General features: G+C 47.5%; 1 protein-coding gene across 2 annotated transcripts in view; it reads right to left on the bottom strand.

The window, feature by feature from the left end:
* FAM110A (family with sequence similarity 110 member A) overlaps positions 1 to 15820 on the bottom strand; it is a 96697-nt gene that overhangs the window by 61694 nt on the left and 19183 nt on the right. Inside the window, exon 2 of one of the 2 annotated variants that reach the window (XR_011489588.1) lies at positions 6354 to 8420. The exons of the other annotated variant lie outside the window; for it this stretch is intronic. The gene's annotated coding sequence lies outside the window, so the exon portion shown is untranslated. Of the gene's footprint in view, positions 1 to 6353; positions 8421 to 15820 lie in introns of those variants that run through there. 2 annotated transcript variants of the gene reach the window in all.

Consider the following 15820-nt stretch of genomic DNA (forward strand, 5'->3'; position numbering starts at 1 on the left):
GTTCCCAAAGAAGTGAATGGGGTGGAGATATCGGCCCTAGTAGTACATGCCACCTCTTCTCCTGGACCTAGGGATGGTAAGTGCTTTATTTTTGTAGCTACAGCAATTTTTTTTTTTTTTTTACTGCAAGTGTATAGGCACTGCTGGGAGCCCCAGGAACAGGGCTCCTCTGGGTGGGGTGAAGACTCCAATCCCTACCTGCATTCCAGTTGTCTAAAAATGTCAAGAAGCCAATTGGGGTAACCCTCACATATCTGTTCTTTAAAATGTTCATCCTTCCTTTTTAACTTTCCTTCCTTCTCTGTGCCAGGATTCTCAAGCGCAAGGGACAGAAAACTTATCCCGAGGAGTGGATTGACTCACATACAGGGAGTCTAGTGATAGATTCAGGTGTGGTTAGATCCAGGTGCTCAAATGATGTCGCTCCTCACCTCTCAGGCCTGTCATCCTTCCTGCTGACCTCATTCTCCATCAGGTTCTCTTCTGACATGTGGCTCCAGCAACCGTAGGCTCGTGTTCTGCCTGCTTAACATCCCTCAGCCAGAAAGCTCTCCTGTCCCAGTGATTCCAACAAGGGCAGGATTCTTTCCAGCCAGGATTCATCCTGTGACCATCCTTGCACTTACCACTGTGATTCTGGTTGACCGGACCTGGGTCACACGATCATGCCTGGAACCAGGGACTGAGGTCAGTCCCCTCCAAGGCATTGGATTGGCCTTGGAGAAAATGAGGAGCCGCTTCAGGAAGCAGGGATGCTGGGTAGTCAAGAACAGGGGTTCACTTTTTCTCCTTCCCTCTTGCAGATTCCCATAGCTCATCTCTATCCCTGCCCTTTCTCCTAGGCTCTGTGCCGCCAAGGCCTGTCCCTCGGGCTCCAGGTAATCCCTGGTTTGTCCCAGACTATCAAGGACACTGCTGTGTCCTGCCCAGAAGTGTCAGACCCTAGTCCACAGTCCCAGCTCTGCCCCTGGAGCAGCGCCCCTGGCCCTCTGAGCCTTTACTGTTCCCATCTGTTCTATAAGGACAGAGCACCTGTGGATGCCTAAAAGACAGCAACACTGACTCAGCACAGCTGCAGACATGAACAGCTAAAGGACTCTGGGTGCACAGGGTCCTGGGGCCTGGCTGACATGGCCTTGGCCTTGGCTGGGTCTCCTGAAGCCACTGCTTGCAGAAACTGCAAGGATACCTACATCTGCAGGTTCCTATGTAGAAGCCTTGTCACCTCTCTCTGCATCAGACCAGCATTCTCCCCATAGTAGTCATGAAGAAATTAGAGCTCAGAGAGGGAAAGAGTTTTATCCAAGCAGCTCAGCCAACACCACCTCCAGTGCACTTGCATCTTTCAGTTGCCTTCCTTGTCCAGAGCTCTCTGGAGGCATCTTGGCATCAACCACAAAAAGGCTGGAGTGGTGTCCTCTCCACCTATATCAAAGGCTGAACGAACCTTCTGGAAAGTTTTCCAAGACTATTCTGTCTTTCCCACTGGCATCTGGTAAATCCCCGTGGAGCCAGGCAGGGAGAACACATTGTTCCCGAGATCTCTGCATGTTTCCAGCAAAGACAGTTTCCACACTGGGGAAGAGAATTCACTGTGCACAGCCTAGAGAAAGCAACCGTGGTTGGGGTACGAGGTGGCCCTTTCCTGGGTGCAGTGGAGTGGCCAGCATCAGGATGGTTTGTTTCGGTAGAAAGGGATATTTGTCCCCTTTCTGCAGACTGTACCCCCCCCCCCACCAACACCACAGTGTCCATGTGGGCCTTCACCTCTCTCATGAAAGATGCTTTGGAAGCTAACAGTTTTGCCTTGGCGACAGCAGCGTCAGCATCTTTTGATGGAGCAGCCCTTCAGGGAATGGAGTCTGATTCAGGCCACAGCCAGCATAAATGTGTTACTTCTTGTATTAGATCAATGTGTAACATATCCTATTGAGCTGCTGTTGGATGTGTCCAGAAGACAGGGAAGTCCAATGGCCTTTAGCATCCCACACTTTCCTACCTTTCCCCGTTAGACCTCTCTGACCCTCACTTTCCTCATCTGTACAATGTGGAGATTGTGATCTAGTCACAGGGAATTCATGCAGGTTCAGGGCAGCAGTGAATGTCCAGGCTTGGCACAGTCACTCAGGTATTTTATTCATTCATGCACATATTCACTCATTCATATAGCAAGGATGTACTGAGGACCTTGTCTGGACCAAAGCCTACCTCAGTGATGGGGGAGCCGCAAACAAGACAGACAGGCAGCCACAGTCCAGAGATCATAGTGCTTAAGAGACTAAAGGGAAAGACTCACCAAAATCAAAATGTTTTAATTTAAATTAACTGATTAGTTAATATATTATAAGTGAAGAAAATAAATAGGAGTTACAGTAAAAGATTTCAGAGGGTCCAACTGGGCAGGATGATCAGGGAAAGACTCTGAAAAAAGTCACTTAAGTCAAGGACGAAAAGTGAGAAACAGGCTGTCAGGTGAGGAGCTGTGGGAAGAGCTCTCCCACTAGAGGGAACAGCATGTGCCAAGGCCCTGGGGTGGTCGCAAGGAACTGTAAAGAAGTTAGTGCGGAGGAGTGATGCCACTGAGCCAGTGCTGCCACTCCCCAGTGAGCTGGGGAGAGGGTGGGAGAGGTGCCCCCAGCACCTTTATCAGAGATCAACTCCTTGCCCAGTGCCCACCAAGAACTGGATTGGGCATCACTCTGAATGGACCTGTGCAGCTGAGGCAAAGCCCTGCCCCTCTCTGGACCTCAGTTTCCCAATCTGTAAAATGCAGGCTAGGGATCACCTCTTTCTGAAAGTCTTTCAGATCCTGGGTCAAGGGCCCTGGAGGGCTCTGTGTCCACTGCCCTGAGCCCTGAGCCACCAAGGGAGTCAGAAGGAGGAAGAGAAAAATAAAAGGCTTGCCCTTGGGCTAAATGAGAGTTAGGGGGTTATGGGGGGTGGGGCTTGTGCAGAGATAAGTGGCTTTAACCACATGCCTCCTCTGTTTTAGTTCTACACACATCATTTCTGAATCCTAGCAGGTTCTTTTGTTGCCCCCGATTTACAAAAGTGGAAATTGAGGCTCAGAGAAGTAAAGTGCCTTGCCTGAGGTCACACAGTGAGTTCTGGTCTGGGCTAAGTCGCTGTAGCAGAAAGACCCTAAAACTCAGTGAGTTAAATATTTCTCTTTTGTGCGAGTCTGGAGTTGAGTAGTCTGTGTCTTGTGCGTGGCTCTGCCATCCTCGACCACAGCTGCCTTTTCTGGGACCAGGGCAGTTGTACTCAAAGGTGACACTTCCCAGCTGGCAGGAAGAGGCAGGACATCCGGCACCGCTTCCCCTCCGGCACCTGCCCTCTCACCCCAGCCTCATGTTTTGCCTGGAAGATCCCAGCAGCCTCGTCATAGGGACCTGTCTCCAGGTGTGCTCCCTCCTGGCCTACAGTCATGTCACTTCCCCGTCTAGAACCTTCAGTGGCTCCCAAATACCCTGAGTTCAGCCTACCCGCAGGATTTTATCACTCAGCTCAACCCTTTCCCAGCTCCACCCCTGCTCCAGCGGTTCTTTCACTGGAGTTCAGAGGCATTCCTGCTTCCTGAAGCAAGGGTCCCAGATGGCCACCGGGTATCCTGGAAGAATTGTCCATTTCCACTTGACCTTTATGTCCCTATGGCATGGAAGTCAGGGCCCAACATGCGGTGGCTGCTCTCTCTCTAGTGGTTCAGCTCTCTGATTTCTGCAGAGAGCTGGGTCCCCATCCCACTTCTGCCCCTTTCAAGCATCACGCTGGAGCTTCCGAAATCCCCATGAAGTCTTAGTAAATTGCGAACCCCTATAACTGGGCCTGTACATAGTAAGTTCTCTGTGATGCTGTCTCCAATTATTTCTCTATGCCAGGCATACCATGGAGAATTTCCCTTAGAATATCTGGGGAAGCCCTGTAATGACCATGGAAGATAGGTAGTATTATCATCTTCCCCTTTTACAGATGGGGAAATTGAGGCCCAGAGAAGCCAAGACATTTGGCCAAAGTCACACAGTGAGGAGACAGTTTTGGACACAAATGACCTGCTCCAGAGTGTGTTCACCCTGTGACCAAGGTTAAAAGAAAATAAATATATACATAAGCAATTTCTGAGTTTAAGCTGGCCAGTGCTTGAAACACACAGGAAGACAAAGGCCCACTGACGCCACTGGATCCCCCTGGGGCAGGGATGTGAGTTTCCTTCCTGCTTCTGACTTCCTGACTCCCTTGCCCTGGCTTCGGAACACATGACCACAGCCCCGCCACCTCAGGCTCTTCTGCAAGTAGGACTTAGCTTTTTTCCTTGTCAATTTCCTTGGCCTGCCCCCCATTCCCTTGCCCCCTCCCCAATTTCCCCCTGCCCACCACATCCTGGGCAGGGGAGAGGCAGAGACAGGTCACACTTGCCAATTCTAATCTGGAGAGCCGGGGAGGGCTATAGGAGGCTGGGAAGCCCCCTGGCTAGCTGGGGCCCTTCCTCTCTGTCTGAGAGAGGTGTCAGGACCACGGTCACCCAGGCCTGGCTGGTCACAGGTCACAGGGGACTGGATCCCTTCCCTCGCTGGGCCTCACTCTCCTCGTCCATAGAATGAGAGTGAACAGCCCAACCCTGCTAGCTTCACAGAGTTGTTGTGAAACTCAAGTAAGATGGTTCCTTCCCTCAACAAATGCTTACTGAAATACTGTGTGCCAACAACTAGGCAATGCCAACACAGCCATGAACAAGACAGTCACACCTGCTCCAAAGCACCTACAGCCTAGGGTGGATGGGAGGACACAGAAACACAGTAACCAAACAGCAAAACCAGCACAGTGACTGGGATAGGTGAACTGCACGGTGCTATTGGAGCAAGCGTGGCAACTTAGAGAAGGCATCCTTGAAGGACAAGCAGAAGTTAGGTGAAAGAGGAGAAAGGGTTCCAGGCAGAGGGAACAGCATGTGCAAAGGCCCAGGGGCTGGTTCAGGGGAAAGCTTCAGAATATCCAGGAAGGGAAGTAAGAGGCTGAAACTCTGACAGAGGCAGAGGTAGGTAGAGCCTTGGGTACCAGACAGACAAGAAGAAAGATGCGGTCTAAATCAAAGGAAGCCAGGGCTGTCAGGGAGCCCAGAGCCTCCAGCCTCTCCCATCTTCCATTGTGAGCAAGGAACCTTGACCAAGGTACTTCCCCCCTCAGAGCTTGGGTTTTCCCTCCCCGTGAGAGAGCGATCACCGTATCTATTTCGCCAAGACTTTTGAAGATGAGAGAAAATCTACAAAAGGGCTTCCCAGGTGGTGCTAGTGGTAAAGAACCTGCCTGCCAATGCAGGAGACATAAGAGACATGGGTTCAATCCCTGGGTCGGGAAGATCCCCTGGAAGTGGGCATGGCAACCCACTCCAGTATTCTTGCCTGGAGAATCCAATGGATAGAGGAGCCTGGAGGGCTACAGTCCATGGGGTGTCAAAGAGTCAGACACAAGTGAAGCAACTTAGCACACACATACATAAAAGTCCTGTCCCAGTGCAAATGACTTCTCCACAGAGGATGACCACTTTTACTCTCAGTGCAGCTGATGGCATTTCTGGGTTTCCCCCTGTTTCTTGAACATCTGTCATTGTTAACACTAGGTAGCAGACAAGTGGGAAAGAACCCCAAATGTTTTAGGGAAATGTTTGCATGTAGAAGAGCCAATCCATGCATTTGTTCTTTTTCCTGTCATTTGAGAAAGGACCCCAGGGTTCCACAGGAACCTAGTTTGAGAACAACAACCCAACAGAATAGCAGAACCATAGAGGAGGATCTAACAAAGCTGACATCTGTGTAATAGGTTTTGATGGCTGTAATAAAAGCCAAAGAGCATAAAATGTATTAGCTTCTAACTGGAAACACCAAAAGGAAATTGGATACCATGGAAGGGAGTATCTGCTGGGAAGGGGGACTAGGGCAGCTTTTAGGGGACCAGGAATGTTTGTTTCTTGACCTGGGTGAGGATTACACACATCTATTTAGTTTCACCAAGAATTTGTCAAGTGTACCTCTATTTGTGCATTTTTCTCTACATATTTCTCTGTAGGTATGTTGGAGAGGGAAATTATACATGTACAAATATATTGTAAGCACAAAGAAAGTTGTTTAGAGAGGAATTTGGCAATAGCTAACAAAATTGTGTACGCATTTTACCCTTTGACACAGTAATCCTCATTTCTAGGAATCTAAATATACACAAACTATGCACAAAGTTATTCATTGCAGCTTCATTTGTATTAACAAAATATTGGAATCAACCCCAACGAATAAACAAGGATACATTTCCTTCTGCATATCAAATGACCCCAATCTGGTGAAACACAACCACTATGGGTTTTATTTTGCTCATGGATTCTGTAGGGCAGGAACTCAGGCAGGGTATTGCAGGAATGACTTGTCTCTGTTCCATGACGGGTGGGTGTCTGCTGCAAGACCCAGATGGATGGAGGTGTCTGGAAGTTAAGCTGGGGCAGGGGGAGGGTTAGGAGAGGTGGGAATGCAATCATCTGGAGGCTTTGTTTCTGTCACCTGGGCTGAGACACCCCAAAGGCTAGGCTTGGGCAGGACTACTGACTGGAGAACCTACACATGCTCTTTCCATACTGCTTGGGGTTCCTCCCAACATGGCAACTGGGTTCTGAGAGGAAGAGTCCTGACAGCAAGCATTCCAAACAGGGCCAACAACATGATTTGCAGCACGCTAAGTCACTTCAGTCGTGTTTGACTCTTTGTAACCCCATGGACTGCAGCCCACCAGGATCCTCTGTCCATGAGATTCTCCAGGCAAGAATACTGGAGTGGATTACCATGCCCCCCTCCAGATGATTTGCAGGGCTCAATGCAAAGTGGAAATGTGGGGTCCCTTGTTCAAAGACTAGAAAAAACATGCCAGTAGGGGTACCAAAATATAAAACTTTTTCTTCTAGTCTCTCAACTTGTCATGATGTTTTTTATTTGCTACTAACTGTTGTTCCAAGTAAAGGAAAATTAAAATTTTATATTATCAGCATAAATTTTACCATTCATCTTTACATTGCAATGACAGTAAAGAATCTGCTAGGAATACAGGAGACCCGGGTTCAATCCGTGGGTCAGGAAGATCCCCTGGAGAAGGGAATGGCTACCCACTCCGGTGTTCTTGCCTAGAGAATCCCATGGACAGATGAGCCAGGCGGGCTATAGTCCATGGGGTCATAAGGAATCGCACACAGCTGTGCGGCTCACTTTCACTTTTCACTTAACAGAAAACTCAACAAATTTTTAAAAGAAAGTGGCTTGCATAGCAGTTAGCTTTTGCTGCATAATAAACTACCCCACAAGCTAGTGGCTTAAACTGACCCCTGCTGTGCTCATGACCCAGTGGGTAGGCAGTGTGGCCCGGGCTCAGGGGGCAGAGCTCGCCTCTGGGTCCGTCATTCATCTGCAGTCAGCTGTGAATGAAGGCTTCCAGCATGTGGCTGTTACCTGGCTGTTGGCAAGGGTGGGGCAGGTGACTAGGCCACACCACTTCTCCTCTGCAGGCTAGCTCCACTTTCTCACTTGGTGGTCTTAGGGTCCTGAGTACAACAGCCCCAACGCACAAGCCCCTTTCACGCCTTGGTCTCTTCCCACGTGCCAAAGCAAGTCACACAGCCCAGCCCAGACTCCAGGGATCCAGAGAGAGGGCCAGGTCTTTCTAGATGCCAGAAGCTATAATAAAGTCACATTGTGAAGGGAGGAGAATGGAGGAATGGGAAGAATTTGAAACCATGGTTGTGAAAAATCTATCTCAGTTTGTTTTACTCAGGTGAAGAAGTGAAGTGTGGGGAGCCAGCAGAGCAGCATCCCAAAGACCAAAGATGGAACAATTTAAGCAAAAAAATAAAATAAAATTGTGCTGAATTATACCCCAAAGGATAAAATAAATATTCATGAGCCCATATAGATATAAATAAATAAACAGAAGAGATAACACTCCTAAGAATTCCAAATATTTATGCAGATACTCCACCCTTAAGGAGGGAAAGTAACTCCCACTTCTTGAGTGTGGGTTGTGCACAGTGACATTAATCCAAAGAACACAGCATAGAAAGAAAGGGAAAAGGGTAACTTTGCAGAGAGAACCTGACAGTGATCAAAGTTCGCCTCCACACCAAGAAGTAATATTGACAGTGTCTACCCTTGACAGAAGTGAAGAGAGGCTGCCACTTCACCTCTGCGACCTCCCTCCCCAAACACATCACCGGGTCCAACTACAAGAAAATCATCAGACAAATCCCAATCAAGGGACATTTTACAAAATACCTGACCAGAAGGCTTCAAAATTGTCAAGGTCATAAAAAAAAGAAGTCTGAGAAACTGTCACAGCCAAGAGGAAGCCTCAGGAGACATGATGATAAATGTAATCTTGGTGTCCTGGGTGGGAACCTGGAATATAAAAGGGACATTTGGGGAAAACTGAAGAAATCTGAATGGAGTGAACTTTTTAGTTAATAATAAGGTAACAACATTGGTTCATTAATGGTGAGCCATACTAATGTATGTGCCATACTAATATAAGATGTTAATAATAAGGGAAGCAGGGTGTGGAGTATATAGGAGCTCTCTGTATTATCCTTGTAATAGATCTGTAAATCAAAGAATTACTTTTAAAAAGAAGTCTGAAAAGATCAACCTGAGCCAGAGCCGGTGCAGCCTCCACAGTGTTCATCAGTGTCTCAGGCTCCTTCCAGCTTATGTTGCTCATACTGTTCATGTTCATCCACGTATGGTTTCATCCTCCAGGTTTTTTCTGACCCAAGGTGGCTGCTGGGGCTCCTGCCTTAATGCCTGATTTCCAAGTAGGAAGATGAAAAAGGACACATTGGCTCCCTTCTCAGCTGCATCCGAGTCTTCTAAGGATATCTCTCATAAACCTCACCTAACAGCTTCCACTCATTGGCTACAGGTAGCTGTAAGAGAGGCTAGGTAGCATTTTGGCTGGGTACATTGCCACCAGAAATAAAATCAGGGTTTGGCCAACAAAGAAAAAGAAGAAGAGGGAATGGCATAGGAAACCAGCAGTCTATCAGGCACTATTATAGTCCCATTTTAGAGATGAGAACACTGAGGCTCAGAGAGGTTGAGTGTCTGAGGACAAGACAAGGAGGAAGATGGATTTGAACTCAGAAATCACGTCTCTTTAGCCCTAACCACTAAGTTATGCTGCCACAGCATCAATGTAACAACATTAATTTCAGTGATATAGATGATACTGCTTTGCTAAACCTGGACTGTCACTAGCAGTGTGCATGTGGGACACTCGTCATGCTGCCATTTCTCTTGGGTGTGTCACACACTTCCACCCACCCCTGTGTGCTGCTGACTATTCTCCACCACTTGGCTCTATTTTTCCCATGGCAAAACCTCCTTCCCACTCTCTACCTTTGCATCATGTGGCCTTTGGCTTAGCAGGAACTCATTATACATATCAAGGCTCTATCTGCCCTTTTCTCGCCCCTCCAAGCAGATGACAGTGGTAAAGCATTGTGGTCAAGATCACAGACTCTGAAGTCAGCCTGGGTTCAATCTTGGCTGCACCCCGTCACTCGCTGTTGATCATGTTGCAATTTACTTAACCTCTCTTTGCCTCGACATCCTTTGTGAAATGGGGATGGTAATGGTACCTATTGTGAGGGTTAAATGAATACTATATGAAAAATACAAAGCACAGTGCCTGGCCCATGGTTAGTTCTCAATAAATGTTATTTTTTTTTTAAGGATATTTTTCATGGGGACCATTTTCAAAGCCTTTATTGAATTTGCTACAGTACTGCTTCTGTTGTTTATGTTCTGATTTTTTGGCCAGGAGGCATGTGGGATCTGTGCTGCATGACCTGGGATTGAGCCAAAACCCCCTTCCCAGTGGACTGTCAGGGAAGTCCCAAATGTTATTCTTTGATGCCAGTGTGACCCCAGATCCAAATACAATCCCAAGTAGGTCTTATCTGTGGTTATGCAGATGGTTCAGAATATACTTGAGTTACTTTTTTAAGATTACCATCAGAATAAAAGCAAGCAACTTAACAAGTCTTATGGGGAGCTCATTAACCACTACCCTCAATGCATTCCCAAATACCAGCCTGGGAAACATCCACTTAGAACAAAAAGCCCAGACTTTTCAGATCTGGCTCAAACTGCAATGAACTTGGGGTGTGACCATCTTGGGGCTCTCTGGGGTTCATTTGCTCAATCTCTGAGGTGATGTTGATAATACTGCCAGGACAAATGTGACAACTGGTTGGGAAAGGAATTTGTGATCTTCGAAGTGCTTGGGGCCTGAGGGTCATCTAGGGAAAACCGGTCCCATCACTAATTTAGAGACATACTACCTGCTCCAGGGACTGTCTCATCTCCAGAACTGGCATTTTTAGCAGACACAGGAGCTCTCCAGGGTCTGTCCTAAACTTGCTGTGTGGATTTAAGTAAAGCCCTCCTCTTTCTGGGCTTCATTTTCCCCATCAGCTCATTGAGGTCCCCTCTTGTCCCATCCCACTGGACCACACAGAAAGGCTGAGTGATTTGCCTAAGGTCACACAGCCAGTAAGTTTGTAGAGAGCCAGAATTTGAGTCCAGTGCTCTTTCTGCCTAGAAGCATCCCCCAGCTGCCTGCGTGGACCAGAGGGTCACTGCTCCATCCCACGGATGGTCCTTAACTCCTCACAATGTTCTGTCCTCCCAGTCACCATGTCAACCAAGGTGAAGTGGGTGACAAACACCAGAAAGTGACTAACCAAGAGTCTGGCAGTGGATTAATGGGAGGGCCCACCATTCAAATTTCAAATTCCTGGGAGAGACTCTGGCCTGGCCAGCCTGTCATCAGGTATCTGGAAACACCTGCGGATTAGCTGTGATCAGAGGATGGACACCATAGAGATGCCCACCCACGTTTGTGTCTATGGTACACACCCCCGCCTCCAGGTGTTGGCACAAGCTACTGGCATCCCTCTAGAGAGAAGCAGGAGGCGGTTCTCAGAACTGGGAACAGAAATAAATGCATAGTTTTGTTTCCCAAAGCCTGCCTGTAGGGTTATCGTTTATAAGCACTGTGATCCTGGCTCTAGATCTCTAGATTGATGGAGGACCTAATGGCTGGGGGAAAGTTTGGATTTCCCAGAAATGCTTGTAGGCCCAACCCACAAACATTATCTCCAAGGAAACCGAACTTACCCACCCTGGGAGGCTCTGCCCTATTGCCCTTGTTGGCTGGCACTACCTAACTCACATGATCGGAACTATGATAACGATGACAGTAATAAAACTAGCTGGCATTTTTTGAGACACTAGACTGGGTATCTGACCTGCATTTCTCATATAATGATAGGTACCGCTTTTTTTTAATTGGAGTATAGTTGATTAGAAACGTCAGGTCAGTGCTGTAGAACAAAGTGACCCAGTTATACACATACATCCATTCTTTTTATACTCTTTTCCATTATGGTTTATCACAGGATATTGAATATAGTTCCCTGTGCTATACAGTAGGACCTAGCTGTTTACCCCGTCTGAATGTAATCATTTGCATCTACCAACCCCAGACTCCCAGGCTATCCCTCTCTCTACCTGCCTCCCCCTTGGCAACCTCAAGTCTGCCCTCTACATCTGTGAGTCTGATTCTGTTTTGTAGATGGGTTCATTTGTGTCATATTTTAGACTTCACATACAAGTGGTGTCATGTGATATTTGTTCTCTTTTTCTGACTTACTTCACTTAGTATGATGATCTGTAGTTACATGTTGCTGCAAATGGCATTATTCCCTTCTTTTTTATGACCGAGTAGTATTCCATTGTAAATATGTACCACATCTTCTTTATCCATTCACATGTCGATGTAGGTTGCCATGTCCTGGCTATTGTGAACAGTGCTGCTATGAACATAGGGGTGCACATATCTTTTTGAATTATAGTTTTCTTCCAGGTATATTCTTGGATAATATGGTATTTCTATTTTTAGTTTTATTAAGGAACCTCCACACTCTTTTCCATAGTGTCTGTACCAACTTAAATTCCTACCAACAATGTAGAAGGGTTCAATTTTCTCCACATTTTCTCCAACATTTGTTACTTGTAGACTTTTTAATGATGGCCATTCTGAATGGTGAGGGGTGGTACCTCACTATCATTTTGTATTTCTGTAATAATTAGTGATGTTGAGCATCTTTTCATGTGTCTACTTGCCATCTGTATGATTTTTTTTAAGAAATGTTTATTAAGGTCTTCTGCCCATTTTTCTTGGATTGTTTGTTCTTTTGTTGTTGAGTTCTATGAGTTGTTTGTATATTTTAGAGATTAAGCCCTTGTCTGATGCATCATTTGCAAATATTTTCTTCCATTCTGCAGGTGGCCTTTTCATATTTTTTATAGCTTCCTTTGCTGTACAAATGTTTATAAGTTTGATTAGGTCCTACTTGTTTATTACCTTGGGAGACTGACCTAAGAAAACATTGGTAGGATCTAATATCAGAGAAAATTTTGCCTATATTATAGGCATTATTAATAGCCCATTTTACAAGTTAAGAAATGTAGGCTCAGAGAGACTAAATTACTTATCCAAGGTCGCAGCTGATAACAAGCAGAGCCATAATCTGAACCCTAAAATGGTCAACTGTTAGAGCTAAAAGGACCCCCAAAGCATAAAAGCATGAGATCAATTAGCAGACGGGGAAACTGAAGCCCATATGAAGGTAAATGTTGGGGATGTGCGTTTGTGCATTTCAGAACTCCCACCAATAGTTCCATGTACCTGAGCTCACTGGCCACCTGAAGAACAGCGACCCTGCTCCCATTTCACAGATTGGACCCTGCAGCTCAGCATAGGGTTGTCCCTCGGCCAGAGTCCTAGAGCCAGTGAGCATTAGAGCTGGGATTCTAGGCACAGTCCCTCCCCACCAGGCTCTCAGACTCAGGTGTGGCTCTTCTGCCCTTGGGCCCTGCTCTGTTGTGGGGAGGAGGATGCTACCTCCCTCCTGGTCACTGGGCCTGGTCTAGTGGGGAAACTGCCCAAGCTTGCTGGCCAGGGAGCTGAGGGTATTCAGTGGACATCCAGAAGCTGGCTGTCTAGGGGACCAGTGCCCAGATGAAGGAGGGATTGGCAGAGGAGCTGGTACTTCCTAGGAGATGAGGGGCTGGGCCTGGCAGGGCATCCAGCTTCTGCCTGATGCTGCCTACCTGTTGGGACCAGGGTTCAAGGCCTGTCTTCTCTCTGGACCCCAGTTTCTCTAGCTGTAGATGAGGAGACTGGACTCAATAATTGCCAAGGAACTCTTTAGTTCTGATGCTGTAGGATTCTAGGATGTCTGTATTAGTCACCTGTTGCTGAGTAAAACATTATCACAAACTTAGTGACTGAAAACCACCATCTGAGTTACTATGGATCGGGCTCTGGGTGAGGCACAGCTGGGTTGTCTGTTCAGGGTCTCGCCAGGCTGAATCAAGCTCTTAGCTGGGCTGTGTTCCTTTGGGGAGGGTCAGGGTCTTCTTCCAAGCTCATTCAGGTGATCCGCAGAATCCAGTTCCTTGGGGTTGCCAGCCTGAGGTACACGTTACCTTGCTGGCTGTTGGCTGGGAGTCACTCTCAGCTCCTAGAGGCCACGGTCCCGGCCATCCTTCATAGCTCTTTCCCTCACCTCCCATGTCCAATGCTTCCCCTCTGGCTCCACCTTCAGAGTAGACCCAGAATCTGACACTCCTCACCCTCCACCACCTCAACCCCAGTCAGCTAGCTCCTGCATCTCCCACCAGGACCATTGCAGCAGCCGCCTCACTGGCCTCCGTGCTCTCTGCCCAATAGCCCATTCTCCATTTAGCAATCCAGGGGGCGGTTGTTAAAATACAAGCTCAATCCTGTCCCAGCTCTTGCTCAGAAGCCTCCTGCGGCTTCTCAAAGTAAAAGCCAATGCCCTCACCATGACTTCAGGGCCGGACAGCATCCAGCCCTGTCACACACTGACCTTACCTCCTAGGCAGGCCTCTCCTGCACACTCACTCTAATCCTGCCACAGTGGCCTCCGTGCTGTTCTGCTGACACCCGATCCCTCAATTCCCTCTGCCTAGGACACTCTTCCCCACAGACACTCCCCTTGCCTCTGTCTGGCCTCTGCTGAAACGTCACCTGGTAGGTGAAGCCTGCTCTCACCACCCTATTTAGGAGCACAGTCCTCCCTTCTAATAAAATTACACATATACTTCCTACTAGGCCCAGCAACTCCACTCCCAGGTATTTACCCAAGAGAAATGAAAATATATATGCACACAGAGTTGTACATGAATGTCCATAGCGGGTTTATCTATAATAGCCAAAAAGTGGAAACCACTATCCAGGTGACCATCAACAGGTTGGATAAATAAACAACACGGAGAGCCATACCATGGGATGCAATTGAAAGGAACCAACGCGCAACAGTATACGTGAATCACGAATGTATTATGCTAAGTGAAAGAAGCCAGATTTCACTTGTAGGAATTCCAGAAAAGACAAATTCAATCCACAGTGGAGGGAGACTGATCAGCAGCTCTCTAGATGGGTCGTGGGGTGGGAGCAAGAAATTAACTACAAGGTACACGTGGGAACTTTACAGGATGCATGGAAATGTCCATACCTTGTCCGGAGTGGTGGGTACGCAGATGTATACAACTTCAACTCACTGAACCATACACCTGAAATGGGTTGATTTTATTGTATATCACTTCTACATCCCTGGAGAAGGAAATGGCAACCCACTCCAGTATTCTCACCTGAGAATTCCATGGACAGAGGAGCCTGGTGGGCTACAGTCCATGGGGTCACAAAGAGTCAGACACGACTAAGCAACTAACACAATTCTACATCAGTAAAAATGGAAAAACCCGAGAGCCCCACTCCCTTCCCCTGCTTCTTCTTCCTCCACAAAACTTTCACTCCCTGGTAGGTATTACCTGTCCTCACACCAGAGGGCATGAGGTTTTATTTGGTTTTTTCCATGGTGGCTCAGTGGTAAAGAATTCGCCTGCCAATGCAGGAGATGCAGGTGTGATCCCTGGATAGGGAAATAACAACCCACTCCAGTATTCTCACCTGGAAAATCCCATGGACAGAGAAGCCTGGCAGGCTACAGTCCATGGGGTCACAAGAGAGTTGGACATGGCTAAGAACACACGCACACTGCTGTTTCTTTAGTGCCCAGGAGAGGATTTGGTGCATGTTGTTGTTGTTGTTGTTGTTGTTGTTGTTTAGCCACTAAGTCATGCCCAACTCTTGCCCAACCCCAAACCCACCAGGCTTCTCTGTCCATGGGATTCTCCAGGCAAGAATACTGGAGTGGGTTGCCATTTCCTTCTCCAGTTTGGCACATAGAAGGTGCTTAATGAATATTGGGTGGATGGATGAATTCAGTCCCTAAAGGCTCAGAGCTAGTTAATGGAGATGGTTGTTTTGGTGTCCACACACCCACCTAGAGGTTGCGAGACTGTGGGAAGAGTTATCATTCCACTGGGGGCTGCGTCATCACTCAGGCACTTGGATGATGCCATTAACAGGGATGTGTCATGCCCACCACCAGGCGGTCCTGCCCAGAACCTGATGCCCATTGGTTGGGGTTACCTGTGGGTGCTGTGTCTGTGGAAACCAAAATATTACTGTAGAGGGTGGAACTACAAAACCAAGCTGGGCAGAGCCAGAATTTGGCCCCTGGTTGCCTGCCCCAGGGGAGGTGGGGAGCCGACTGGGCCTGCAAACCTGATGTCTGTCTGTCTGTCTCTTTCAGGTTTCTTGCCATCTACTATGTGTTACTTTATTTTAATTTTTTTTTGTT

Source organism: Odocoileus virginianus, chromosome 9 (assembly GCF_023699985.2).
Source record: "Odocoileus virginianus isolate 20LAN1187 ecotype Illinois chromosome 9, Ovbor_1.2, whole genome shotgun sequence".
Taxonomy (NCBI): domain Eukaryota; kingdom Metazoa; phylum Chordata; class Mammalia; order Artiodactyla; family Cervidae; genus Odocoileus; species Odocoileus virginianus.